This window comes from Corvus moneduloides, chromosome 5, assembly GCF_009650955.1.
Source record: "Corvus moneduloides isolate bCorMon1 chromosome 5, bCorMon1.pri, whole genome shotgun sequence".
In the NCBI taxonomy this organism is placed as follows: Eukaryota; Metazoa; Chordata; class Aves; order Passeriformes; family Corvidae; genus Corvus; species Corvus moneduloides.
This window is the reverse complement of record NC_045480.1, coordinates 18,742,746-18,768,158: the sequence shown is the minus strand read 5'-3', so window position 1 is coordinate 18,768,158 and position 25,413 is coordinate 18,742,746. Positions and strand designations below refer to the sequence as shown.

Sequence of the window (25,413 nt, the reverse complement as noted above, 5' to 3'; positions counted from 1 at the left end):
CTGCTTCTAATATTTAGACTGAACAGGTTTGGTTTTTTACACTCCATTGAACTGGGGCCAGCACACTTTTAATGTTCAACTGTCCTGACTCCCATGAGCAAGTTGGAAGAGTCTGTTCTGTGGCAATGAAGAAAATCTGTATATCTGAGAGAGATTTAGCAGCCATCTGCCTGAAAGTTTTTCCAAACTCTACAATAGATTTTTGGGGTTGTTTTTTATTTTTTAAACACTTCGTATCATAGCCCTAATCAGAATGGCCTGAATTTATTCCTCCTATGACTCCATTGCAGTTCAATAATTATTTTGTATTTAATTTTTCCCTCTTTTGGAAGGAAGATAGTGAAAAAAAATCTGCATTTAAACAAACTTCAGGCTCATAAGACAGCTTTCTATCCTAAACAATTCAGAGTTTTTATGGTTTGAGGGTTTTTTAATCAATATCAGATACACAAAATCTGATTTGTATTGGCTAAATTCCAATTTGTTTCTCTTGCCTGATGTTTCCTTCTGGCTAGCCCTGCATCTTCAATTGTGTATAGCCAAGAGGAATCACCAGCCATGGGGACATTAGGTGAATTTAAACTGAATAAATCTGGGCCCTGGTGCCTTCATTTTGTGACTTTCTTTTTTGATATCCCCAAAATGTTTGACAGAGACTTAAAAGTTTGTGGGCCAAGATTTAGATTATTACTTGAACAGCAAAAGATAAAACAAACTATTCTGAAATATAAATGAATTTGCACATGAACTCAAAGCTGAATTTATCCAGCAGAAATGTCTCGGTAGGACTTTACGGACACCAGGAAGAATGAAAAATAGCAGGATTAAAAAAAAATAAAATCATACTTACTGGAGCTGTGGACATTCTCAGGATAATTAGTTACATATGTTTTGGTTGTGCCCTAGGGTAAAATAAGTTCTGGGATGAGGTAATAAATAAATTAAATGTGGTTTTGGAAATAGTTATTCCTCACTGCCCAAAATGTCCACTGCGAAAAGAATTTGGATGCAGCCAACTTTGGAAATCTGAAAGGACCACAGACACAATTTTTATAAGGGCAACAGTACTGCAAAGAAGACACCACAAAAACTGAAGTCAGCACAATTTTGAATGCTGCTGATCGATGCACTGAGCTAATCCAATTGATACATTTTGGAAAGATTTGTTTGAATAAGATAGGTAATTTAAAAATTAGGTTTATAATAATCTAGCCCCACTTAAAGTCATCAATTATTATAGCAGCAGCTGAAATACTAGCTACATATTTTGATCACATGTATGAATTTTATAAACACTGAATTGCTTTCCCCTGCCTCTACCCTTCTCTTCTTTTCTCCATTTTTGAGAGTGGAAAATGTAAATACAGCTTAGTATCCGTTTCATGTTGTATGTTAATTTACTACTGTTATTCAGTCTTGTTTGCAGTACTTCAAGAGCAAGCTTTTTTTAATTGTGTCCTGCCCGAGAACCTGCTTGACACAGCCAATCTGAGAAGACATATTTTAAGTCCTTGACTAATCACTAGGCTTGTACTTAGGGGTAGTTTCCATTTTCAGTGGAAAAGACAGATTTCAAGGACTTGACAACATGTTATTGTTTTATTTGGTCTTGTAGAAGCAAGGAAAAAGTAAATTTGCCAGAGTCTCCCGAGGTTTTGGTAAATTGCAGAATTTCCTTCTCACAACATGTCTGATTAGCCTCACAACTTTTTCATCAACTTTCCAAAGGACTTCATAGAATTCTCACCATTTAAAATGTATTCTTGTGTTGGACAAAGAATATTAATACTTAGTCTACAGGATCAAACTCATTTCTACATGTCTTTGCTTCAGCTATCCGTTTTAGCTCTTCTCATTCCTCCTCCATTAGATACAGGATGATTCTGGCCTGGCAGGTCCATAAGAATAGCCTCCAAAGTAAGGACTCTCCCAGTGGGAAATAAGAATCAGCAAGTCCTGGATCTGGTGTATGTTTGCAGTGCCTATTTAGCATTTTATTAAATAAATGGACAAATCAAGGTCATCATCTTACCACTCCTGCCCTTTTGTGCCAGATTAAGCCTGAACCAGTTTACCTCAGCCCAGTCACAAGTAATGAAAAATGCTAGTTACTCCAACATCCAAAGGATTTTAGTCAGGGACTAGATTTTGGTATCTCTTTTAGTCAAGAGGTCCCCAGTCTTTGGATTCTTCCATCAGTAAATTTTAAGAACTTAGCAAAAAGATAAAAAGAAAAATTAATTTCCAATTCTGTCTTTGCTGTTCTCCTGCCTTTTCCATTTTGAATACAGGTGTAGGTTTTCTCAGGTGAGCAGTATCCCCATCAGGCATCCCCTCCTGAGAGAGTGACAGAGCAACTGAAACATAGCAGAGGAAACTGATAGCAAGGTATCCTAAAACTTAATTGATCTTGGGTTGAGGCATGTAAATAAAAAGACAAGGAGAAAACTGAACCCAGAACATGATTAAGATGTTTTGAAGGAGCTTTAGGGACTACCACCTGGAGAACTCAATATGCTTGAACATTGTGGTCTTCCAGCTGCCACAGAAAGGACATTTCAGGGGACCCACACAAATTCCAAAGTAGCCTGTGTCCTTATTATAGAAGCACTTTCACATCATATCAAAGATACATGCTAAATCTAAAAAAGCTGTATGAGCAACTGTATTTTCTCAACTGAATTTAGCAACACAATCTGTCTAAAGCCATTGAAAATTATCTTTTAATAGCAATCATTTTCTGTGTTCTATCAGCATATTTCTGAAACATGTTCAAGGATGTCAGAGAAATATGAGGTATTGTGGGTAGAGGTAATCTGGACTCTGTGCACCAGTGGGTGTTCACAAACACACATTAACAACAACTGGGGAACAGAGTTAAGTTAGAGTTAAGCAATTTTCTACAGGATTGCATTTTACAATGGTAGGAGGGAAATAATTTTAATCACATAAGTAGAACAAGTATCATTCATTCACTTCTTTCCATAATGATGTGTCAATGTTCGTAGACCTTGTTCTAAAATCCTGTGTTCTGAGCAGCAGTAGTTTTTGTAACACAGCTGGTAGAACTTAAGGATCAGGATTCATAGATACTAGATAAAGGGCTATGCATTGTATCATAATATATTAAAAGTTAATAATCATCTTGATCTTATACAATAGCAAATGTAGGGCTGTAGCACAACTCATACTGATTTTTTTTTTTTTGCAAGCTGAGAGCTGCTGCTGTAGTTGCACCACCAGACTGGCATTCGAGAGATGTAGGGATAGCCACATGCTTCCTGTGTGACTTCTTATAAATTGCTTAATCTCTGTTTCTTAACTCCTCATCCATGAAACAGAATTATTTCCTTGAACCACAGGAATGCTTATTAAAACACATGTATTAATGAGCAGGTACAGTGGCAATAAAAACTGTAAAATGGCAATTAGGAAAATGTCAGAGTGAAAGCTCTGTGTATGCATACTTGTAATTTATTCCTAACTTCAGCCCCCTCCACATTTTCTACAGATCTATGCTAATACGCCACTGGTAAACTTTTATTTTCTGTTTAATTCCCAAGAGAACATTGCAAAAATACCGTGTTTGTTTAGATAGTCTTTTATCAGAATAATGTTTTTACTATTTCTTTCAATGTGTTGTGGATACAAATACATGAAAAAATATATCAAAGTACAGGATCATCAAAGACTATTTACATAAGAAATGAAGTATCATACAAGGAAATAATCCCACAAAACTTTGTATCCTTCAACAATCTTTGCCAGTGATAAATATATTGCTGAAAATATGATTTGTCCAATGTAAAATTCAGATATGTTAGAGATGAAACTGTCAGTCATTTAATAGGTAGGAAACATGTAAATAGATTATAGCAATGCCTACTTTAGGACCTTTCATTAAAAATGCACTGATTAAGTCTTGAGTATATTGGAACAACAGTTTTCATGACAGATAAGGAAAATAGAGAGGCGAAGAATGAGGAATGATGTAAGATTGCACAATTGCTCCACGTGGAGTGAATCTGCCCTAGCACTGAGGAACTGTTTGAGGAAGCTGGGAAATGGAGAAGGGTGTGGCTGGTGAAACCCTGTCTCTCAGAGCCATAACCACATGTTTAAAATAGCATTGGAAAAATACACTCTGGCCCATCTTTGTTGTTTTTGAGTGCAGTAAACTTTCTACATGAGTCCTTTAAAACAAGCATGCACACACAAGGAAGAATAGGAGCCATCAATAGCATAAAGCCTGCCCTTAATTTCCACACTCCTCTCAGTTCTAGGTAAGAAGGAGCTCCCAAAGGCAAGACTCCATGTAGTTATTGTCTAACTGAAGTGTCCTCTGTAGTGATGCACAGTGACAGAAAATATTTATTATTGATTCCATAGAAAATGAAAGAACAGAGAACAGAGAAAAACATTATTTATAATAAAAAGATATGTGTGGGCTTATGCATCATGAGTATAACTAGGTCGCAGTCAGGAATAATATAGTATTCTGGCAAAATAAGTTTTCCACTTAAGATGATATTTCATTTAGGCAGGGCAAAAGATTTTTCAATCATAAATAACACAGAAAGCCATGCAACTAAAAGCAGCAACTTTACTAAAGATCTCTTTCTAACCAGTTACTTAAAGAGAGAGGAAGTAGATACGGAACTATTCCTAATCACAGCTACCATTTGATTTTGATAAAATGCTTCAGGAGACAGTAAAATGACAGAATGAAAACAAAAGAGATCATCAGGGTGATATATCTCAAATTAAGTCTAAAGGCCTTTATGTCACTTCATGTCAGCTCCTATTTCAAAATGGTTCAGAAGGCCCTTTTCAGAGGGCAGCAGTCCCACATGTAGGAGGCTGAGTAAGTTCTGAGTAGCCATGCAAGAAACTTCTTTTCTACTTACATAGCAGCTTTTTTTTTAAAAAAAAAAATTTTTGATTTAAACTGAGATGGAATACCAAGGCTTATACCCTGGCATGACACTGGGAGGTTTTCATTGTAAGGAGTCAGTGCAATTGTTTGGTCAGTTAGTAAGGCTAATGGAGTCCCAAATAAACAGGTACAAGACAGCATGTCAAACAACAAAAAATATTGTCATGCTTCATCTCAGTGTTGTAGATCTTCCTGTATTGAATACAGACTTTATGTATTTGTCAAGGTCACAGGATCACAGAATGGTCGAGGTTGGAAGGAATCTCCAGAGGTCATCTAGCCCAACTCCTGTCCAGCACCATGTCCAGATGGCATTTGAGTATCTCCCAGGATCTAGACTCCACAACCTCAGGGCAAAACTATGCCAGTGAAACAGTATTTCCGGACATTCAGAGGGTTTTATTCAGCTGTCTCTAGTCCTGTCAGTGGGCAGCACTGAGAAGAGCCTGGCATCATACTCTTTGCACCCTCCCGTCATATATTTATATACGCTGATAAGAACCCCATGTGCCTTGTCTTCAGGCTGAACAGTCCCAGCTCTCTCAGCCTTTCCTCATAGGATACATGCTCCAGTCCCTACAACAAATCCATAGTCTTTCAGTGGACTCTCTCCAGTAGCAGTTTCACAATAAACCTTCTCCTAATTGGTCAAGCTGAGAAAGAACTGTATATATTTCTTTCTTCCTGAGAAAGATGCATTGGCCAACATCAACCTTGTCTAAGAAAGAGTCACAATTTTGTTCACATAACATATCGACCTCTCTCAGTCTCCTGCCTTCCAGATTCATGCATTGTGGGATCATTTGCAGAGGAAAACTGAGTGTCCTGGGTACAGAGGAAAAAGAAGGGTGGGAGTTTTCTAGCACTGTTAAATTCCACACCACCCACGTCATGGCGGGGGAGCGTGGTTTCAGCAGAAAATGCCGAACCGCTGGAAGCTGGAAGTGGAGTCAGTCTTACCTCGGTGGTGGGGAAAGACAGACTGGTCCCTTGAACACACACAAGCAGTAACTGCTGCTGAAGCCATGGAAAGATGTGAGTGCTGCTGCTGCTGCTGCTGCTGCTGCTGCCCCGGGGAAGGGAACCCCCTGCATTTGCCGCAGCCGGCAAAGGCACTGTTTCCTGGCAGCACGACTCCTGTCCAGACTAAGCAGCTTCCCAAGTACTGCAGGGCTCAGTTTTTTCAAGTAAATGGTTCTTATCTCAACTCAGAATCTCGGCTTTTAGTGTCCCCTCTCACCAGGAGAGGGTGGGGAGAAGAGAGTATCTTAAGTGGGGTGTAATTTTCCACTGGGTTTTTTAAACTAGCACACTGACATAATTTCAGAGCTGAATGGACTTCACTGTAATCAAATAAGCCTTTTTAAACTTCTAAATATTTTGGGAAACTTAGTTTGGCCGATTGACTTGCTTTCACCTGAGGCACTGGTATCCTGTGCAGTAGCGGGGTAGGTCCCAGTTTTGCTCTCCTGCGCAGGTTTGTGACGTGTGCCTACTGCAGCACGCCAGGCACATGCAGACAGGCACCTTCCCACCCTGCCCTTCCCACCGGCAGCATAAACCCCTGCAGTTCTGCGACTCACCGCTCAGGCTTCACAGGCACCGTAAGTGTGCAGATGTTTGAGATCTGCTCTGTTGTCAGATACCGCTGCCTTTGGCCTCTGGGGAAAGGGTAGCAGGTCAGATCCAGCCTCTTCCGCTGCCTGTCCTAGGCCATATGTCTACAACACAGGGAACAGTGCAGCATGGTCGAGGGGAGAGTTGAGCTAGTGGGGCCAGGTCTGGGCAGTTACTGCTTTGGATCCCCAAAGCGGTTCTGCATTTGCACGCTGTTGGGTTGAAGGTGTTAACACAGGTTTCAGTTGAAGATGTGAAAGACTGCAGTAAGATCCCTGGAAAAAAAATGTAAAATCTCCTTCACATGGGGTTTATAATGAAAAGTTAAAAATTACCTGTCAGGAATGTGCATGGATACCTGATCCTGCATCAGTGCTGGGCAGTTTGAGGTCCAAGTCTTTTCCACCCTGCCGTTTCTACAATGCCTAGCTAAGAGCTTCCTTTCTCCACTGGAAATCAATTCTTAGCCTGAAATACTCCAGACACACCTTCTTTATTGCAAGCCATACATAGGCCAGTTGAACCTGAATGAAACCACTTCCAGCACTATTGCTTCTAATTACTTCTGACTTCCCAGTGAGTAGCATCATGTCCCCAGGCTCATGGAATCCCAGCCCACTAACCCCACCTCGCTGATGTTGCATGAGCCTACCTACACTTTCCTTCTTATACAGAGAATCACCGTAAAGAGACCATTTCACCCCCATTGCACCTCTTTCACATTTGCCTTGATTTATTGATTACATACCAAAATTCAGGAAGGAAATACTTCATACCACTTTTCAATTTTTTCATCTCATCTTGTGAGTTTCTATGCATACTGATCTGTCATTACAGAAAACACAGTCTGTGTTGGGGAGCTCACAACTAATTCTAGCCTTGTAATCAGATATGAATATTGCAGAAGGGAGAGTCTACCAGATGCTTCGAAGACTGATTGCAAACAATTTTTTTGTTTAGAATGATCTGACTTTAGATTACTTAGAATTGTTGTTGATAACAGTGAATGACTTTATGCTGCCAGTTACTTACTTAACTCTGTTCACAGTGAGATTTTTTAAAAAAGATCTAATGGGAATCATTACATTCTCTCACTGTAAAAGGATTTCTTCTTGTTCTTCTTGTTAGGTACTCTTACTGCCAGTTCAGGCATTCAGCTTTGAAAACCTTTTTGGTCTGATACTGCCAATTCTCAACCACTGTCACCCAAACTGTGTGGCAAAAAAGGCTGCCATTCACATCTTTAGAATGCTGCCTTTTTTATTAATTGACTGTAATATAACAGTTACTACTACAGTACTATTGCAGTAGTCCCAGTATGTATTATGATACTAACATTTCTTATATGCAAATACAAATAAATTAATATCACAGTCTAAAGGGGTTACAGCATCTCCCAATGATCCTCTGGTTAGGACCCAAATCCTGTGGCAATTACATCAGCATTCTCACACTCATTCCTGCTGTGCTGTCTTGGACCAGTCTTCAAACATCTGCATCCTTCAGTTTCATCATTTGTGAAATGACACCTTCGTAGACCTTTATATTGTTTGTGAAAAGCTTTGAAATACTGGGTGTAGAAGACTCTAGCAAACTCCAAAGTAAAGATCTTCATTTGTTTGACTGTGTCTTACCTAGGATCTATGTGAGCAGCTGGTCCAACTTTAAGGGGTCTGGTGACAGGGGAAGAAAAAATCCAGACTGTAGGCATGATAAAAGATTAGGAAAAAAAGATGTCTACAACAGGCTTGACACCTGGTATTCACTGGGCTTCTGTTTAGCTGTCCCTGAGATCTGATAGACTCGTGCCCAGGGTAGCTGAACTCAGGGAGACCTGAGCCCATCCTGCTCATATTCCAACCTGGCCAGGTGTGGGCCAGCTGTGGTCTGCAAGCCAGGCAACCATGTCCAAGCTGAGATACCCTGTGTTAGCATGGGCTGGGGCTTTCAGGTAGGAGCCTGGCCATTTCAGTTAGATCAAAGGACTCTTGGGCTATCTACAGCAGCACAAATAAACCTAGAAATATTCATAGAATCATAGGATCATGGAATATTCTGAGTTGGAAGGGACCCACAAGGATCAATGAGTCCAGCTCTTAGCCCTGCACAGGACAGCCCCAAGAGTCACACCATGTGCCTGAGAGCACTGTCCAAATGCTTCTTGGAGTCTGTCAGGGTTGGTGCTGTGACCACTTCCCTGGGGAGCCTGTTCCAGTGCCCAACCACCCTCTGGGTGAAGAACCCTTTCCTGATATGTAACATAATCCTCCCCTGACACAGTTTCAGCCCTTTCCCTTGGGTCCTGTCACTGGTCACCACAGAGAAGAGATCAGTGTCTGCTCCTACACTTCCCCTTGTGAGGAAGTTGTAACTGCAGTGAGGTCTCCCCTCAGTCTCCTCCAGGCTGAACAGACCAAGTGACCTCAGCCACTCCTCATATATTCAGGATATTCCCCATCTCCAGGCAGGTATGGTTATTGATAAAACAGTGTAATAAGTTTGCATCTCACAAATAGTAGGTCCCTATTTTTCTTTATTCACAAATTCACTTCCCCACAGTCCTAGTTCTTTAGGAAAAGGAGCTGTAGGCTGCTGCATCAGAAGGGACTCATGGATTCTTAACAGAGAAGACAAAAATGCAGTTTGCCTCCCTTTGGATGAGAGGTCAGACTCTTTGTTATTGGAGGGGAGGGCAAAAGGCAGAGGTATGACAAAGACTGAGGGTAGAGCCCTCATTACTCATCCTGACATTGGAAGAGGCCCAAAGCTCAACAACTCTGCCTTCCTGCTCATCCCTGCCAAAGACCATGGTGACAAGCCAGGGAGCAAGACCTCCAACAGACTGAGGAAGCTGCAGAGCCTTTTTTGCTTGCCACCCTTGACAAGGCTCTGCTTTGCCTATTCTGGCACCTGGCCCTGATTGAAGCCCTCTGCAAATAGTGCTGTCTCCAGTGCCCCCAGCTCTCACTGGAGTGTGGGCCCTGGAGTGCTGGCAGCCTTGGCTGTGGGAGTATAGGAGCTGCTGCTGTCCTTGTGGGCTAAACCTTTGGCTCTGACAGGACTTAAAGCCAGCTTGATCTGAGAAGGGCTTTAGAAAATCTGTGCAAGTAATTAGGGGATGAACTGCCTCCAAGGAAACTTTCTCCCTAACCCTTATTAGTAGTTAGAGGTTGGCCACAAAGCAAGTAGCTTTACATTCTCAGACTTACAGACACCATTATGATGGACGTCCCGACAGGAGCCAATTCAAAACAGATACACGGTGCTTTGTTTGGTAATGTGGGTGTGCTGGTTTGCGTGAGGTACCAGCACTGCAACTCTGTATGGGATTGACATGGCTTTGTCTTTTCTAAGCACTGGTCTTTAACAGATTAAAAAAGAATTTTTTTTTTAATCTGAAGCCAAAATTTTGACAAGACTTCAAAATGCCCTGAAACCAAATCCAGACAATCTACAAACATTTGAAAATCGAATCTGTTATGAAAAATAATTTATTTTTAGGGGATTTAAACGTATTGTTATTGACATTTCATGCAATAGTGTAGCAATTCTGTCTGAAAGGATGTGTAATGTACAATGCTGACAATGTTCTATGAGCTGATTCTCAGGTTTTATTTTATAAGTGGACAGCTGTGTCTAAGTCAAGGCAGAAACCCTTTACTTTCTGGATTGGGAGGTCTTCTGTTTGTACTGTGACATTTTTAACAGAATATTTCAGCAGAATTTCCATTCCACAGGAAGTTTCAAACTGTTTTTATTCTGAAGGAGAGAAATTTGAAAAGTGACAATATTTTCCATGACAGGGAAATCCCAGCTTTTAACTCAGTTCTGTCCCAAAGCAAGGAACTGTGTGGGTGACTCCTTCATCTCACTCCTAGCCCCAGTGCCACTTCCTGCATTACTTACTGTTGCTTTTCAGCACAGGATTTATGTCTCCAAAGTCAGCAGGTATGATTCTGAGTACAGGAATAGGAAGACTTCATAAAATGAGCACTCCATATTTTTGGAGGAGTCTCTCTTCAGATCAGAATCACACTCTAAAGCCAAAGTCACAGCCCCAGATTTTATATTGTGTGTGACCAAGCCCTGCATTTTCAAAGTCATAAGAGTTGGAAAACCTGGTCATAAAGGGAGTCAGGTCCTGAGCTCTGCAACTATTTCTCAGATCCTTTTATTTGCATGAACAGCTTCATCTGTAATCATACTTGCACCATATGCAAACTCTTGTTTGCAATTCACATAAATTATTAATTCACAGCTTAAGCTGCACATTTCCTCTATTAGTCACATTTCTTGGAGGCTTCTTATTACTACAGCATATGGAAGTCTTCTTTCCCTGTGGTGCTGTGCAGTGATTAATTGTGGGAATCAAAGGATATGTAAAAGATATCATTTAGGACCAAACAACACAAAAATTTCCCTAGCACAAACCTTGTCAAGAAAGCAATAGAGTTACTGAAAGTTTACATTGCTGCAAGCTTTTTCAGTGTTTGAAGACAATGTATTTTCATCTTGTCCAATACCAAATGGACAACAGGAGTTTGAGAACTGTGTGTAGGGACTAATGACTAGCTGGGAGGAGCTGATGGCTCAAATGCAGTTGAGGGCCATTAATTGTGGGCAGTCATTAATTCTCAGACAACACCCAGTGTCAGAGTTGTTACTCTTATAAATAGTTGTTCAAAATCTTGTCTGTGAATGTTTCTAGGGTTAGGTAGTTATAGCCAGCACATCTGGGGCATTTCCAGAAAATTAACGCTTTGTATGTTGGGCAGATTGCTTATGTCAGCTCTCCCCATGGCTCTCATTTGCTAATATATTTTGAATGATGAATTGTGGTTTATGTTTTTATACACTCCCAGTATTTAAGTTACATCTATGGATTTTCAACAGCTTCCGTGTGTGTGTGTGTGTGTGTGTGTGTGTGCACATGTGCCTTTTAAGAGAGTGTATTTCAGAAGAGAAACTCCGTGTTGATACATATGACATGACTTGTAACAACCAAAGGAAAGAATTTTAGGTGAATCACAACTGAAAGGGAAAACCTCCCAGGATGTTTCAGGTTATATGAATATACAAGAAAAGGACAAAGGAAGGTAGAGCAAGTTGCTGACAACAGCCATATCACCAAGGTATTTTAAAGTCAGTTGCAAACATGCAAACACATTCGTGCTGGACACACTGCAGACTGCTCCAAGATGGGTACAGGACTGGTAAAAAAAGTGTAAGTTCAAACAACTATGAGGAGCTCAGGAAAATGATGTTGGCCTCCAATTAAAACCTTGCCAATGATGACCTATATAATGTTTTTATGGGTTGTATGAAATTAAGATGTAGTTTCAGTTCCATTCTCAGAAAATGCCTTTTTGCATCACGTAAGTCATCATCAGAGAAGACGTTTATGTAACTTCCTTGTTGGGGAAGCCAAGACCTAAGGGACTACGGAAAATGAAGCTTCCTTTTTCTATTAGAGTTGTTTGCTCCAGGTTGAATTGGAAAGATATTGGTAGGGAAACACAAAAAATATTCCTGTCCTATGTACGTCTCCCAGGTATCTCAGCATGCTTGCTTAACAGCTTTTGTGACTGCAATATCCATTTTTAATGGGCATTTTAAGAAAAGAAAAAGCTATTGTTTTTTTGAATATGACTACTAAAGCCAGCAAGTGGACATATAATAAAGAGAGCACATGAACAGCTGCAGATGTAATCCAGGCAGCCAAAAGACTAGTGTGAGCTTATTTTTCTAGAACTCAAAGCTTGCCAGAGGACATCTTCTCCTTCTCCTTCTCCTTCTCCTTCTCCTTTTCCTTCTCCTTCTCCTTCTCCTTCTCCTTCTCCTCTCATCTTGCAGATGTTTATTTTCCCTACAATTCCATAGATTCTGGTTTTCCTCACATAAGAAAACAAAACCCAAGTTACTGGTAGGAAGACTTAAAAGTTTTACCGAGATCAAGTTACTGTAAGAACATACCAGTCTCCATTATGACCTTATTAGTAATTTTGCTTCATGTAGTGCTTTCTGTGAGGGCAGAACATTTTAGAAGCATTAGATTGTTCTAAAGGGGAACCTTTTATCTTCTGCACATGGAAAACAGGAGGGTCAAGGAAAGAGGTAAGGAAAGAGTTTAATTGTCAGATAAAATGAGGTACTTAATTCACCCTTATAAAACATAGAGACAACCATGCAAATCTGAGAGTTGTGTATTTTCATGTCAGGGAAACTACCTCATCTGCAGATGCAGTCGTGTATTTTATGCACATCTATTTGACGGCACAACAGCTCAGATTCTTGATCTGATCACTGCAATGAACTTTTCACAAGCAGGTCCCTGTGCGTAGGTGCATTTTTTGAGAATATGGCCTCAAAGTCTTTCTTGAGAATAGTTTTATGGTTTCCATGAACTTTGCTCAAAAATGTGCCAAGACTTCCAAGTAACAAACATGCTTTTGCAATTTACTGAAACTTTCCCCTTGTGTTCCAGAGAAGCAACCTCCCCATTAGTCACCAGAGAGACACATGAGCCAAGGAGGAAGGAAAGGGAATCAGCTCATAAAAACAGGCAATTCCCTTCTTTAGTGTCTACACTTAGTCATTAAATAAAAAATAGAAGTGAAATCCAAACTTTTTTTTTTTTTTAAATGGGTCATTACTTCAGTGCAGATTGAATAGATGAGGACTATTTGCATCTTGATTTTAAAAGGTCAGGAATATTTGTAATCAGTTGCTTTTTTCTGCACTTCATACCCAAGCGAGGGCTATTGTGCATTTGAGGTACTCTGCATCCTTCCAAAGGAATGCAGTCTCCCAGGTATATCTTTTTACACTTCTTTAAATGACCAGTGAACTATATTACCCAATAAGTAAGGGGGCTGGAGTATTTTTGCCAGATACTAATTTTACTTAGAAAAAAATTGAGTCAAGGCCAAGGCACAAAGTTCATACATAAATCAAATTCATTTTCCTCTAAAGATAGAATGTGTTGCAGTTTGAAGTTTCCAGCTGACTCGTCTTAAAAATGGACATTTAAAAACTTGTTGCGTTGAGCCTGCTTGAGTTCTAGGCTTGTTTCAGTTGGGAAATGTAAATGTAGATTTTGCAAGCTATGTCACATGGAAGGACAAGCAAAGGAGAGTATAATGTCTCTTCCAGCCTTAAGAATATGGCAGTCAATTAGAAGTTGAATTTTCAAAGGAAACTGTCAGTTGATGCATGATGAAATGGTAATTCCTGTTCATTTCCCACTACAATGTATTCAAAGCCCAAGAGTGACATTCAAACCTTACTTCCTGCAAGACAGTACTGTACTTAGTAACACACTGTATAGTATGAGTTGTACACTTGTAACCCACAAATCCCCCTGCAATTTTTCAAGAATAGTCAGTGATAAGTAGCAAAACCTAAGCACATCTCTCCTTTTTCTTGAGTTTTTCTCTGAAACCTTTCTCCACAAAATCACTTGAAAGATTTTGGTGGGGGCAGGGAGAGGGGGTTAGCTCCTGTACGCTCGCTATACTGAAGTGTAGAAATCCATAAATAATCAGTGTTACATTTCAGAGCACGTACTTTCCATGCATCCTGGCCAGAGCAAATTCTGAAAGACTTTCTGGTGCCAAAGCAGTTGAATTAAATTTAAAAATGTCTAAATTTAGCCATCCCTCCAGATCTGTTTCTGAGTATCATCTGGCTGCAGATGGAGGTGCAGAAGGACTCACAATCATGGGTCAACTTAGTAAATCAGCTGAGTCCCTGGAAATACCTGGATGCACACTTTTAGTTTGGCCAAACGCAGGGTAGTATGGCTTAGTTTAGCAGGCAAAGCTACATCAAATTGCCTTACATTTTCCATGGGTTAAAAGCATTCACACTGGATTTACCACATTTCAGCTGACAGATGGCAACTTATTAAACATCAGTATGCTGATGAATATTTTGAGCCCACAAGATTTCTGAGACTTTGAAAAGAGGTAATTCCTAAAGTATGCAACACAGCTTCCGCCTACAGTGCTGGCTATATGTTTGCAAATGCTTTGTGGGTATGAGGTGCCATATTTGCAAAACCAAGCAGACGTGGCACTTCAGTCACTCTCTCCTCCCTCCTGCTTTAACAAATTATCATCCTATTGAAACAAGCAGGCTGTTTGGCACAGTTGAAAGTGTGGTTATATAACAAAGCCAAAAAAAGCAGCTCCCACAAATCCAAACCACAGCTTAAGTCCAGTTTTAGAAGATAATATGTACAGTAGTGACAATGAGAATTAATGCCATAAGAAGGAACAACTCTCTGGCTCCGTTCCTCACAATCATTATGTTTAAAGGCTCACATCTAAATATTCCAAAATAAAATAAAAATAGACAATAATAGTCAGGATGGCATTTTCCATTTATATGTTTTCCCCACAGCTATAAGCTCACACTGGAGGTAAGCAAACTAGTTTGTACTGGGCATTCCTTCACTAACATAATAGCTGTCTCTGGAAGCAGTACTTAACAGCATTTTGTATTTATATACACAAAAAGGTGATGGAATAAGGAAAAGGAAGAAAGGCTGTAGGCTTCAGAACTAGTGTGTCTTGAACGTTTTCTGGAATGGTCAAAAAAGTGCATCTATAGAGTCATAAGTAGCCTTTGCTGGCCCAGAATACCACTGGATTCCTTTCTCAGGCACACATATTTTAGAGACAGATGCACAGCCATGTCCCTCTACATGTGGGTACTGAGTAACAAGTGTTTCGAGATTTTTGGTAGGTAAAACATTATTTTTCTCACTTCATTTGGAAAATGCTTCTCATTATTACCATTTCCAGCAGTTTGAAATGAGTCGTGAAAGAACTGGTTAGTTGTCAGATAAGCTGAATATGTGGGGCTCCTGAAATGTGTATCCTCAAGTGGAACTTGACAATCACCTAGAGGTTCTTCGCTGTTTATATTTGTTTTGTAATATTGCATTATCATTATTAATGAGGCCAAGAATGAAAACTAAAAGCTGTGTGCTTTGTTCATAGGAATTAGAACAAGAATGACATGTCTTTGGCTACATTTGAATGGAACAGTAGTTGAGAATATAATCAGAGAAAAGAACAAGAACTTTCTGAGGCTGTAAACTATGATACACACAGGCTTAACAAAGTGTCACATATGTCTTGAGATTCTGGCCCTATTATGTGCATTTATTTTTTAGTCCCAGTGGCTGATGTAGGAAAAAATCTGCAGCTACCATTTTATAAAATACTTGATACCTCTGGAATTGATTATGAATGACGACAAAGAGAAATGAGTTTCAGACATCCCAGAAATAGAGTCAGAATTCTCATTTAAAACAACACAAAACAAAATAAAACAAAAAACCCACTCAACAAATAGAGCAACCCATTCCTCCAATCCTAAAGCTAAATCGTAGTATATGAAGCACAAGAACTAATTCCTTATTATTACACTAATAGTTGTCTTAGATATGTAGAGAGCTTGAGTGTTGAGTAAGGACTAGATAGACTTATCCAGGACACAATTTCTGATAATTTTTGAGTCTACACAACTCTTTGTCTCTGAGAAGAAATCACAGAATGCACAGAGGGTGGCTGCATAGCTATTTTAAACCAGAATCTTCTACTGGGCCAGAGACCAATAGGAAAGTAACATCAGTAAGGTTTTCACTGAAAGTGGTCAAACACAGAAAGCACACTGGCTGAACAAGGTACGTGCCCTACAGATCTTACGCATAGGACTGAACAGTTTGGAGTGGCTGATGGGAGTGAAACCAACATACCACTTTTTTGGTCTGATTTGGATGCTATCCAGCCAAAGTTTCGCCGCTGCTTTCTCAGTGCTTTGGAATTTTCTCACCAAACAGGTCTGATTCAGAAAAGAACCTTCTTGCTGGAAAGTTCACTCACAAATACAGTACAAATAATGCCTTAACCAGCAGCCCAACTAGCTGATATTAATTGTCATCAACATGTAAATTCCAACCTGCACACACTGATAGGAAATTCACCATAGTTCAGAGATGGCTCAAGACCAATGAATCAGAAAGACAGAAATCACTCTTCAAAAAGTGTTGCACAGTTAAAACCAGAATGGGTAGTTCACTACACAAAACAGCTCATCAAGCCAGGCAGTTCAGTTGCAGTGTTAGACTGAAGTCCTGGAACCTGTGAAGAATCATCAAGATACAGGACTGGTAAGATCCAATAAATCCACGTAGGGAAAAAATGCTTCATCTTTCAAGAGATACCATTATCTGTTTCATCCCATCCCATATCCATATGGCAAAACTTAAGGAAAGTGCTAAAAAATTAGAGCCATAAATATATGAATCACTTTTGTGGCTTTTTGTATTGGTAACAATGCGGAAGAATTTTGCCTGCCAAAGATGGAAATAGTCAGTGCCTCAGTCAGAGAGATTCACCTATCAAGCTCCTTGAAAAGTAAGTCATTTTTCCACTCCTCAGGAAGGAAATATTATCCCTGAAGATGTCTGCAATTGCCATCTCATTTCTGGGCAAAATGATTAAAAACACAGTAATCAGAAAATGCCAACAGCATACAAGTGCCAGGTTTCTGGAGGCCTCACAGTCAGGGTTCACATCAGGACACAGAGTGGAAACTGTCTTTATTGCCACTCTGGCCACCACTAATATAGAAAAAACCCTGATACTCCCATATAGAGCCATATGTAGGGGTGCATTAAGCCATGAAAATGCTGGATTCAGAAAAAGGTGACCCTGCTTGTGGTACCTGCAATGTCTTGTTTGAAGCAGAGCTCAGAACGGTGTGTAATTGTATCTTCTGTCCAGGCCTTCACCTGCAGGGTCACACATATCCTTTTTCTTTGATCTCTTGCGAATACTGCAAGGTGGCAGAGGCATAGCTGATAACATTGCAAGGATACTCATTCTCAACAGTTACAGCTATTACTATTATTGAAAAGACAGAACACCAACAGGAATTCAGCTCTTTGATAAAGTATGGCTGACTGGCTCAAGCTGAACTCTGACACAACTGAGTCAGTGTTGGTCAGGCTGAGGAAAATGTTTTAAGGGCCTGAAAATACTCCTGAAACTCTAAGAGCTGTCACAGCCATATGGCAAAACAGGGTACTGACTGATGCCCTCATAGGTGTGGATGGCTAGAAAGCATCTCTTCCCTCCTTTGATCTGCTGGAAAACTTGTGGTAGTTCCTTACTACTTAGCGAAGATCAACCCATACCTTGGTCAGATCAAAAATCAGGCAGCTCTACTTGCTGTAGCAAAACAAATACAACTTTTAAGCACTAACACACTTCCTCTGTGCTCTTTCTCATGGACTCAGACCCCTGTGTCAAGATGCCCTTCCAAAAGCTGTGGAAGCTGGTTCGAAAACTGGAAGCTGGTTTGAAAACTTGGTCCTAATTTCTAAAGCAATTGATGGACTGAACTCCAGAAACTAAAATTAATTCTGATCAACAAGCCTCTGCAGCTGCTTTATCCTCTGGGGCAATGCAATCAATGCATCAAACCCTTCCTCTGCATCATGGATCTTGTCTCAAATAAAACCCAAATGAATTTGCAGCCCTGCAAAGAACTGTACCCTGAGCACTTTGGGTTTTCTAATGAGTATGGCAATGTACCAAAACCAGCATGAAATTTACTAGGCACGTTGATAATTTTTAGAGATAGCATTTGCACATCATGGTAATAGACAGTGATACTGATCCCATAAATAACCAAGCTCAATATTGAGGAGGAATGAAAACAGGAATATAGGCACTCAAGCAAAAGAGCGATGCTAACAAGAACAGCAGAACAAACATGGGAGAAGCTGAAGGAAAAGGAAAACTTTTTTTACTCTTATGGAAAGAAGATGGTCAAGAACATAATGGCACAAGCACAAGCTTATGAAGATGGGTTTCTCAGCTGAGTGTCCTAAATATCGCTCACTTTTGTGGAAGATATAATGAAATTGAATGTTTCCACTAGGGAACTTGGATAGTTCCTATCACTTTTAACATGGACCATCCTAAGAATTAAAATAGAAGTGCAACAGCCTGTGTATCTGGCCCAGAGTGAATGGGACATTTTTGTGCCATTCTGGTGATACAGAAGGCTGGAATGGACCTTGAATGTGTCTCCATGATTTGACAACCTGGAATCTAAACTGAGCTTTCCCCTTTTCCTTCTATTTTCTTTTAAACAGCCCCTCAGCAGTTCTCAGGAGGTGCTCCTCCTGCACTGTGTACTAATCATTTCTGTGCGCCTCAGAATTAAGCAGTGACTTCATTGCGTGGAAAGTCTTTAAAAACATGTGGAGGTGTGTGGGGGGGGAAGTAATTTCAAGTGATATTCCAAGCCCCTCCTCCCTGGCTCCAAAGAGTAATTACTCATCTGGAAAAAGAAACAACACTGCTATTTCAGTGTAGCTTAGGACCTTGGTCCTGGTTTCATGTTTCAGATTAATGCTTTCTGTGCCTTTTGGAGATTCAGAATTGCAAAAAAGCCACCCTTCAGAGAGAGCTGCATCCTACAGATGCAAGGCCTTCTGGAGACATGTATGACTTGCTGCCCCTTTCCTATTTTCCTGCATCCTATTGAGACATACAGCTATTTTCCCTCCCACTTGAATGAACTTCTAACCTGCATCTACAAAGCCACAGCTGTTCTTCCTGACCCTATGTCCGGGCCTCCAGTTGCTCTGTGATGAACATTTAGTACACTTTGCTGCAACATAACTAATAAAGGAAAACAGATTCAACCAAACAATTTAGAGATGAAGTGCCAACATGAGCTGCATCCAGTCAACCGAAAAATCTGGTGTTATGATATCTTATGATCCTACTTAACTCTAGTGGTAGTGGGACATGGCTGGCTAGAATCCCAGATCTTTAAAACAGGAGACAAAATTCTTTCTTCAGCATATTATTTCATGTATCAGTTAACAACACATAAGTGTTTCAGTTATGATTCTACCATTTCTTATATTCCAGTGTGGTGGTCCAAGAATATGGACACACCAAGGCAGTGGTGAGATGCCCCACAAGGAGAACTTCAACATCACCTATCATTCTGAGGAACAAATCAAAGCAAGGCAACACTTTACAGAAACTAGATGGCCTGAGACCAAAATTTGGAACATGATAAAAATTCCCATATTGTGAGAATAAAGTGAAGAATAAAAATTTCCAAAACTAACACGATAAAGAAATTATCAGCAGCTAAGGAAAAAATTATTAGAACAGTGACTCAGTAACTTGTCTTTCCAATATAATAACAAATCAGAATGAAATACACTATAAACTCTGTGAATACCTGTATCCTCATTTCCACATGTTAAAAGAATTATGGAAAGAAATAGATACAAGTCAAACAGAATTCTATAAACTGTCAGCTCCTTTATTTGTATATTCTAGAAATGGTTTAATATAGGAATTGCCAGACTTACTTAAGCACAAGGTCCATTTAGGCCAGAACACTTCCATTTAAGTGTCCAGCAAGAAAGGTTTCAGTACAGGGCACAAGAACCCTCACAGAAAAAAAAATTCAGATGTGGTATAATTTTAGCCTCACTTTCCACCCCAGCTGTCTATACACTCTCTTCTTCATCACTTAATAAAATATGTGTGTCCTTTTCAAAAGTCTGGGTGCTCTTCCGTATCCCAACAATAAGAATCCATACTGCTATAATTTTTTTTTAGCAACAGTAAGACAGTTTATTTTAAAAAAGCATGAGAAGAATGAATTCCCAAAGCTCTGAGAAGGATGTTCACCTATAAATCCCACATACACAGTTGCCAGCAGTAACAGGTCGTAGCAACTAGACTGTGCAGCTTCAGATCCCACTGTCTGCCCTCTGCTGAGAATATTATAGACCAGGTGATTGTCTCTGTGAAGTCTGGGAATGTTTTTAGTAGTGCAAAAGCAGACACATAGACACACCTCAGGTCTACCATATGTGTAGAACAAATACCTGGCTGATTCTGAAAAGTTCAGAGCTCTTAAAAATTCAGGCAATGTGCATTTCACTTCTGCTTTACTAAGGTAAGCCTAAAAAGTCCAAAAGTGACATATCACTACTTCAAATAATTCTTTCATATTTCAATAACTCAGATAATTCAAAATGTTTCCTTGATCTCCAACAGGCTGCCTAGAGATAATCATGAAGACTCCTACAAAACTTCACATATTGTCACAATTTTCCTCCAGGTGCTAAGATATCTAGAGGTGAAAACTGCCATCTCTTAGCTCTTCAACATTGAAAAGTAAATCAGTTTCCAAAAAATCCAAATTATCACTCTCTTTCCCTTATGAAAAGTCAGCTAACTCACCCACAGCCATAACAGGACTAGTTCACCACACAAGTACGTAAACTACTCCTCATTCTTTTTCATGTCTCATGTCCAAGTTACTCTTTCAAACCCCCAAAGCAATTCAGCCCTACCTAATGACAGTCATAAGAGAAAGTCAAAAGCTGTTCCTCAGGTGAGCTTTAATTTTTTCTTGCATAGGTGCACAAGGGTCTTCCTGTTCTTAGAATGATGACACCAGTGCCACCAAAGTGGCATCATCACTTCCTCCTATGTGTTGCTGCATCTCTACAGGTACTGCATAAAAACTTGCTTCAATCACAGCTATCTTGCAAGAAATTCAATTTCTGTCAACACTAAACTTAAGGTTTAGCCTTTGTTTAGTGGAAAATATTATTACCTTCAGTCTACCTCCAGAAAATGGTGGGACTTCGTTCTTAGATTTTCTGGAATCTTCTGGGACCTACCACAAATTGCAGTTTCAGGGAGCAGTTTGAAGGACTATGAACTAGGTTCCTAGAGAATAATGCAATATAGTGACAAAGTGACTTGGGCAGGGACATAAATTACAGGGAAACTGAATAAAGATGGCTCTTCTTCCTTGTACTAGTATGAGTTCATATCTCTAGCCAAAGCCACAATAGTTAATAGGTTTCTTTTTCAACACAAATAAGTTCACTTAGGGAGAGAATATACAAATATTTTCTATCAAGCAAGGAAATTTACCCCAGAAAAAAACTGCTTCCTTTCTTGAAGCCATGAGAGATTCCAATCCCATGCCCTTGCAAGCTAAGAAACTGTCATAGGTTAGCAAGCATAGTCCCGGAAGGGATGTCCTTGCTGAGGGGTGCTTACAGTTTCCTCTGGGACCTGACAGAACCTATCAGCTGGCCAGTTTGAATATAGACAATTCTCTAAGCCACTTAAAGTTGTGACCGTCTCTGTGATCCACATTTAAGAATAGACAAACTCCCCCTCTAAGCTCTCTCTCGTTTCCAGCGCTGGGACAGGTGGCTGCGGGCCCCGTGTGGGGGCCAGTGGGCCTGGCCAGGCCCTGCTTGGGCCAGGCCGGGCCGGGCCGTGGCTCCAGGATGAACCCCCCCCCCCCAGCAGGGCTGTGGGCAGCCAGAGCGGCTCGGAACCCCCCCCTCCTCTCCACTGCGGCCAAGATTTCAGCAAAGCGGCACCGCTGTCCAGCAGAGGCCAGGTGACCGACAGTGATAAGCCACACAGCTGCAAGGCCGAGGTGAGATTAACCCTTTTAGTGCTGTGAAGAGCTGAAAACCTGAGGGAAGAAAGAGAGGAGATGCTTAAAGCTGAAATTCTGTTGTGAAGCTAGGATATATCAGAGTATCCTGTTGTAATTTCATGAAGATATGGGGGGTGGAGTGTTCAACTTGTGAGCAAAAGCACCTGCGCTGAGATAGGCAGATGCTGACGCAGCTGTAATTTCATGAGAAGTTTGAACAGGGAGAGATGAACCAGATGAGGAGTTTTGCTCCAAACGGGAAAGGAGAAAACCTCAGTCCCTAGAGATGGACCAGATGAGGACTTTTGCTCCAAAGGGAAAGGAGAAACCTCAGTTCCTAGAGATGCTCCCAGAGATAGTCCTAACGATGAAGATGATGAAGACCCTTTGCTCCCAGGGAAGGAGAAGGGCCTTTGTTTTTGTTTCTGAACGGCTCAACCTTAAAATTGTACCCCAAAAACCTTCAAGAGTGGACCCTCGAAAGCAGTTGCGAGAAAAACTGCAAGTCGGGGGAAGGGACTCACATGCGAGCAGAGAACCAACCTGGGCGGCTGTCTCGTTGTGATAATGTTTTCATAGCACGAGCAAGAAGAGACTTCTCTTTCTAAATGGACTGAACAAGGTTATTATGGAAGTGGTAAACAGACTGAACCTCTTAAGGGTTATCTTTTTACATTGTCAGTGGGAGAAGGGAGGAAGGTGGGGGAAGGAGGAGAGTTCTGAAGGTGTGGTATAATTTTTTTCCTTCTTTTAGGTCTGTTAATAAACTTCTTTATATTCTTTCAAGTTTGGTGCCTGCTTTGCATTTCTCCTAATTCTTATCTCACAGAAGATAAACAGTAATGAGTATTTTGGACCAAACCACTACAGAAACACACAAATCCTTAGAAGAAATAAAACAAGAGACATCAAGTTATGTAATTCTTTAATAAAACACTTAAATAAACCTGAGATTATTAGGGAGAGTTTTGTAGTAACTTGGTCAGTTAACTATGTGTTTGGACTCAACACCTTTTGTTTCACATTTTCTCTGCTTTCGACATTGTGACTGCAAAATAATTTTTGTTCAAGATCACTGAAATTGGAGACAATTTCTACTGCTGTAAATGAAAAAGAAGGAAATATAACCTGAGCTTCAGTTTTTGAATGATGGGGCAACATTTTAAAATCTTCCCATTTCAGTCCTGCATGCCCAAATTGTTTCTCTGGAAGTCTGGCTGCCATAAGTGAATGAAATAATCTGAGGAATCCAAGCTTGAAGTCTTCTAACACCAAACAAACACTACTGCCAGTAAAATGTCTGGATCTTAAAAACTGAGGTTCATCCAAAAGAAGTTTAGGGATTGAATTAAAATACCTATTGAATCTTTTCACAGGAAGTTTTAAAACAAAATCCAACAAAAGATTTCAAGTCGAATGTCATTGGGGTTTTTACTCGTTTCATCCTGCTATGGAATTTAAGAAATTTAGTGGAGTTATGGGGATATTTCTTACTTTACTTTTTTCATGTCTAATGTTTAACTTACTCAACAAACTTCCTTCCAACTGGGAAACCTAGGGAGCAACATAGTATCATGACTGTGGTGCCCTTGATAATCATGAAGTTATAGAGCAGGAAATAAGCTCTTTATATGTGATGATAACTGGACAGTATAAAATCTTATGGTACACTTTCTTAAAAGGAGGAAAGAAATAAAAATACAAAACCAAATATTTTCCCCTTATTTTGATATGAAAATTCATTTCGTGCCAAGCCCCATGGTGGAATTGCAGCAGGATTTCAAGATTTAGTTTTAATTAGCTTTCTATTTTTTCACCTACTGTATTCACAGCTCTGTCAGAGCTGGCTTGCATGAATTTTTCTTGCACAGCACTTGCAAGAACTTGAACATAATGGCTGAAGACATTTGAGGATCAGGACAGATTTTACCTTTTAAAAATGAAGTGGTAGCAGCTAGGACAGTGTAATCTACCAGACCACCAGGGCCCACAGATTTCCAGTGTGTTGGGGTAATTCCTAGATTAATTTCCTAGCAATTGCTTTGTCTCATATTTGTGTCATTTCTTATTTCTGTCACAGGTATGTCCTTCTTCTTTTTGCTCCCTTTTCTTTACCTAACCTCTTTGGTCTCAGATGGGCATTCCTCACATTTTATCAGTGTAATGCCTTCAATACAAGTAACTTTACTGGTGCATTAGTTAACTGTATTTAAAACATCTACAGGAAAATAATATTAATAGTATCTCCCTTTGTGCCTATTGTGAAATGCAAAGGATTCCTCCCAAGCAATATAGCCCAAGGTCTCAGTACTACTGCTTTTTCATATTGATCACAATTCCTTGCTGCAGGAATTCTACCTAAAAATTTATTAATCCCTTGCTTTTGTCTTCTTATTTCTCTCTGAAAAAGGAAATAACGTATTTCAAGAGACCAAAGATTCCTCGCTGACCAGGAGTCATGACAAATTCAGCCCTGGGGAGGAGCAGTGGCTCTACATTAGCCAAAGTATACACTGAAATGCTGTTCTGGCACTTATGGTTTCCAAAGAAGCGTCATATGACAAAGATGTCACTTGGTACTTGATAGTTTAATCAAACCCTCAGGGATAGAAGACATTAATTATCTCATAGTACAAAAACATTATTCCCTTCCCAAAGTGACATCATTTCAGTATGACAAATGCATCACCCTTTCACTTTTCTGACTGGAAAGCTAACACAAAATAGTTCATCAGCAGTATCATGTCATCTTTAACAGCATTGTTTCTTGGGTGGAAAATATTGCACAAATGAAGAATATTGCCATGAGTACAGAGGCAAAAGTCAGGCCTCTGAAACAGACTGAGGCCTTTCCCATCCTGCCATCTTTTCCTCAGCAGTTGTTACGCAGCAGGTTGTTCTCAAGTCCTACTTATCTATCCATGGCATCGGGATCCTTTTACCTGTCTACAGATGTTTAGCTCTCTGTGAGATGACTTTTCAGATACTGAGTGCTTGACTTTCTCTTTGGTTTTCCATTTAAATGTGCTCTGCTGAGGGGCAAGCTCACTCTGGTTTGCAGGGAGGCTTTAATTCAAACAAGCACAAGCATTTTGATATATCCAGAAGGCCAGGCTGGTGCTGAGGGTTTGCACTCACCTTTAACAAATGGCTCTGTTTGCTGCCTGGCCAGATGATATTTCGCCTGGCTACACCCAAGGGACATCAGCGTTCCTGAAGCATCTCTAGCTATCCAGGAACCCAGCCAGATTCCAGCAGCCACCCTCTTCTGGCAGAAGCATTACAGTCCAGTATTCAATTAAATTCCAGGTTTATGACCCAGAGAAGGCCCT

The 25,413-nt window shown here is 40.2% G+C and overlaps 1 long non-coding RNA gene across 11 annotated transcripts in view; it reads right to left on the bottom strand.

Moving 5' to 3' along the window:
- LOC116444786 overlaps positions 1–25,413 on the bottom strand; it is a 74,731-nt gene that overhangs the window by 25,363 nt on the left and 23,955 nt on the right. For 9 of the 11 annotated variants that reach the window (XR_004240499.1, XR_004240492.1, XR_004240493.1 and 6 more), the window contains one exon: positions 6,520–6,828. The exons of the other annotated variants lie outside the window; for them this stretch is intronic. This is a non-coding gene — a long non-coding RNA (uncharacterized LOC116444786). The remainder of the gene's footprint in view (positions 1–6,519; positions 6,829–25,413) is intronic. 11 annotated transcript variants of the gene reach the window in all.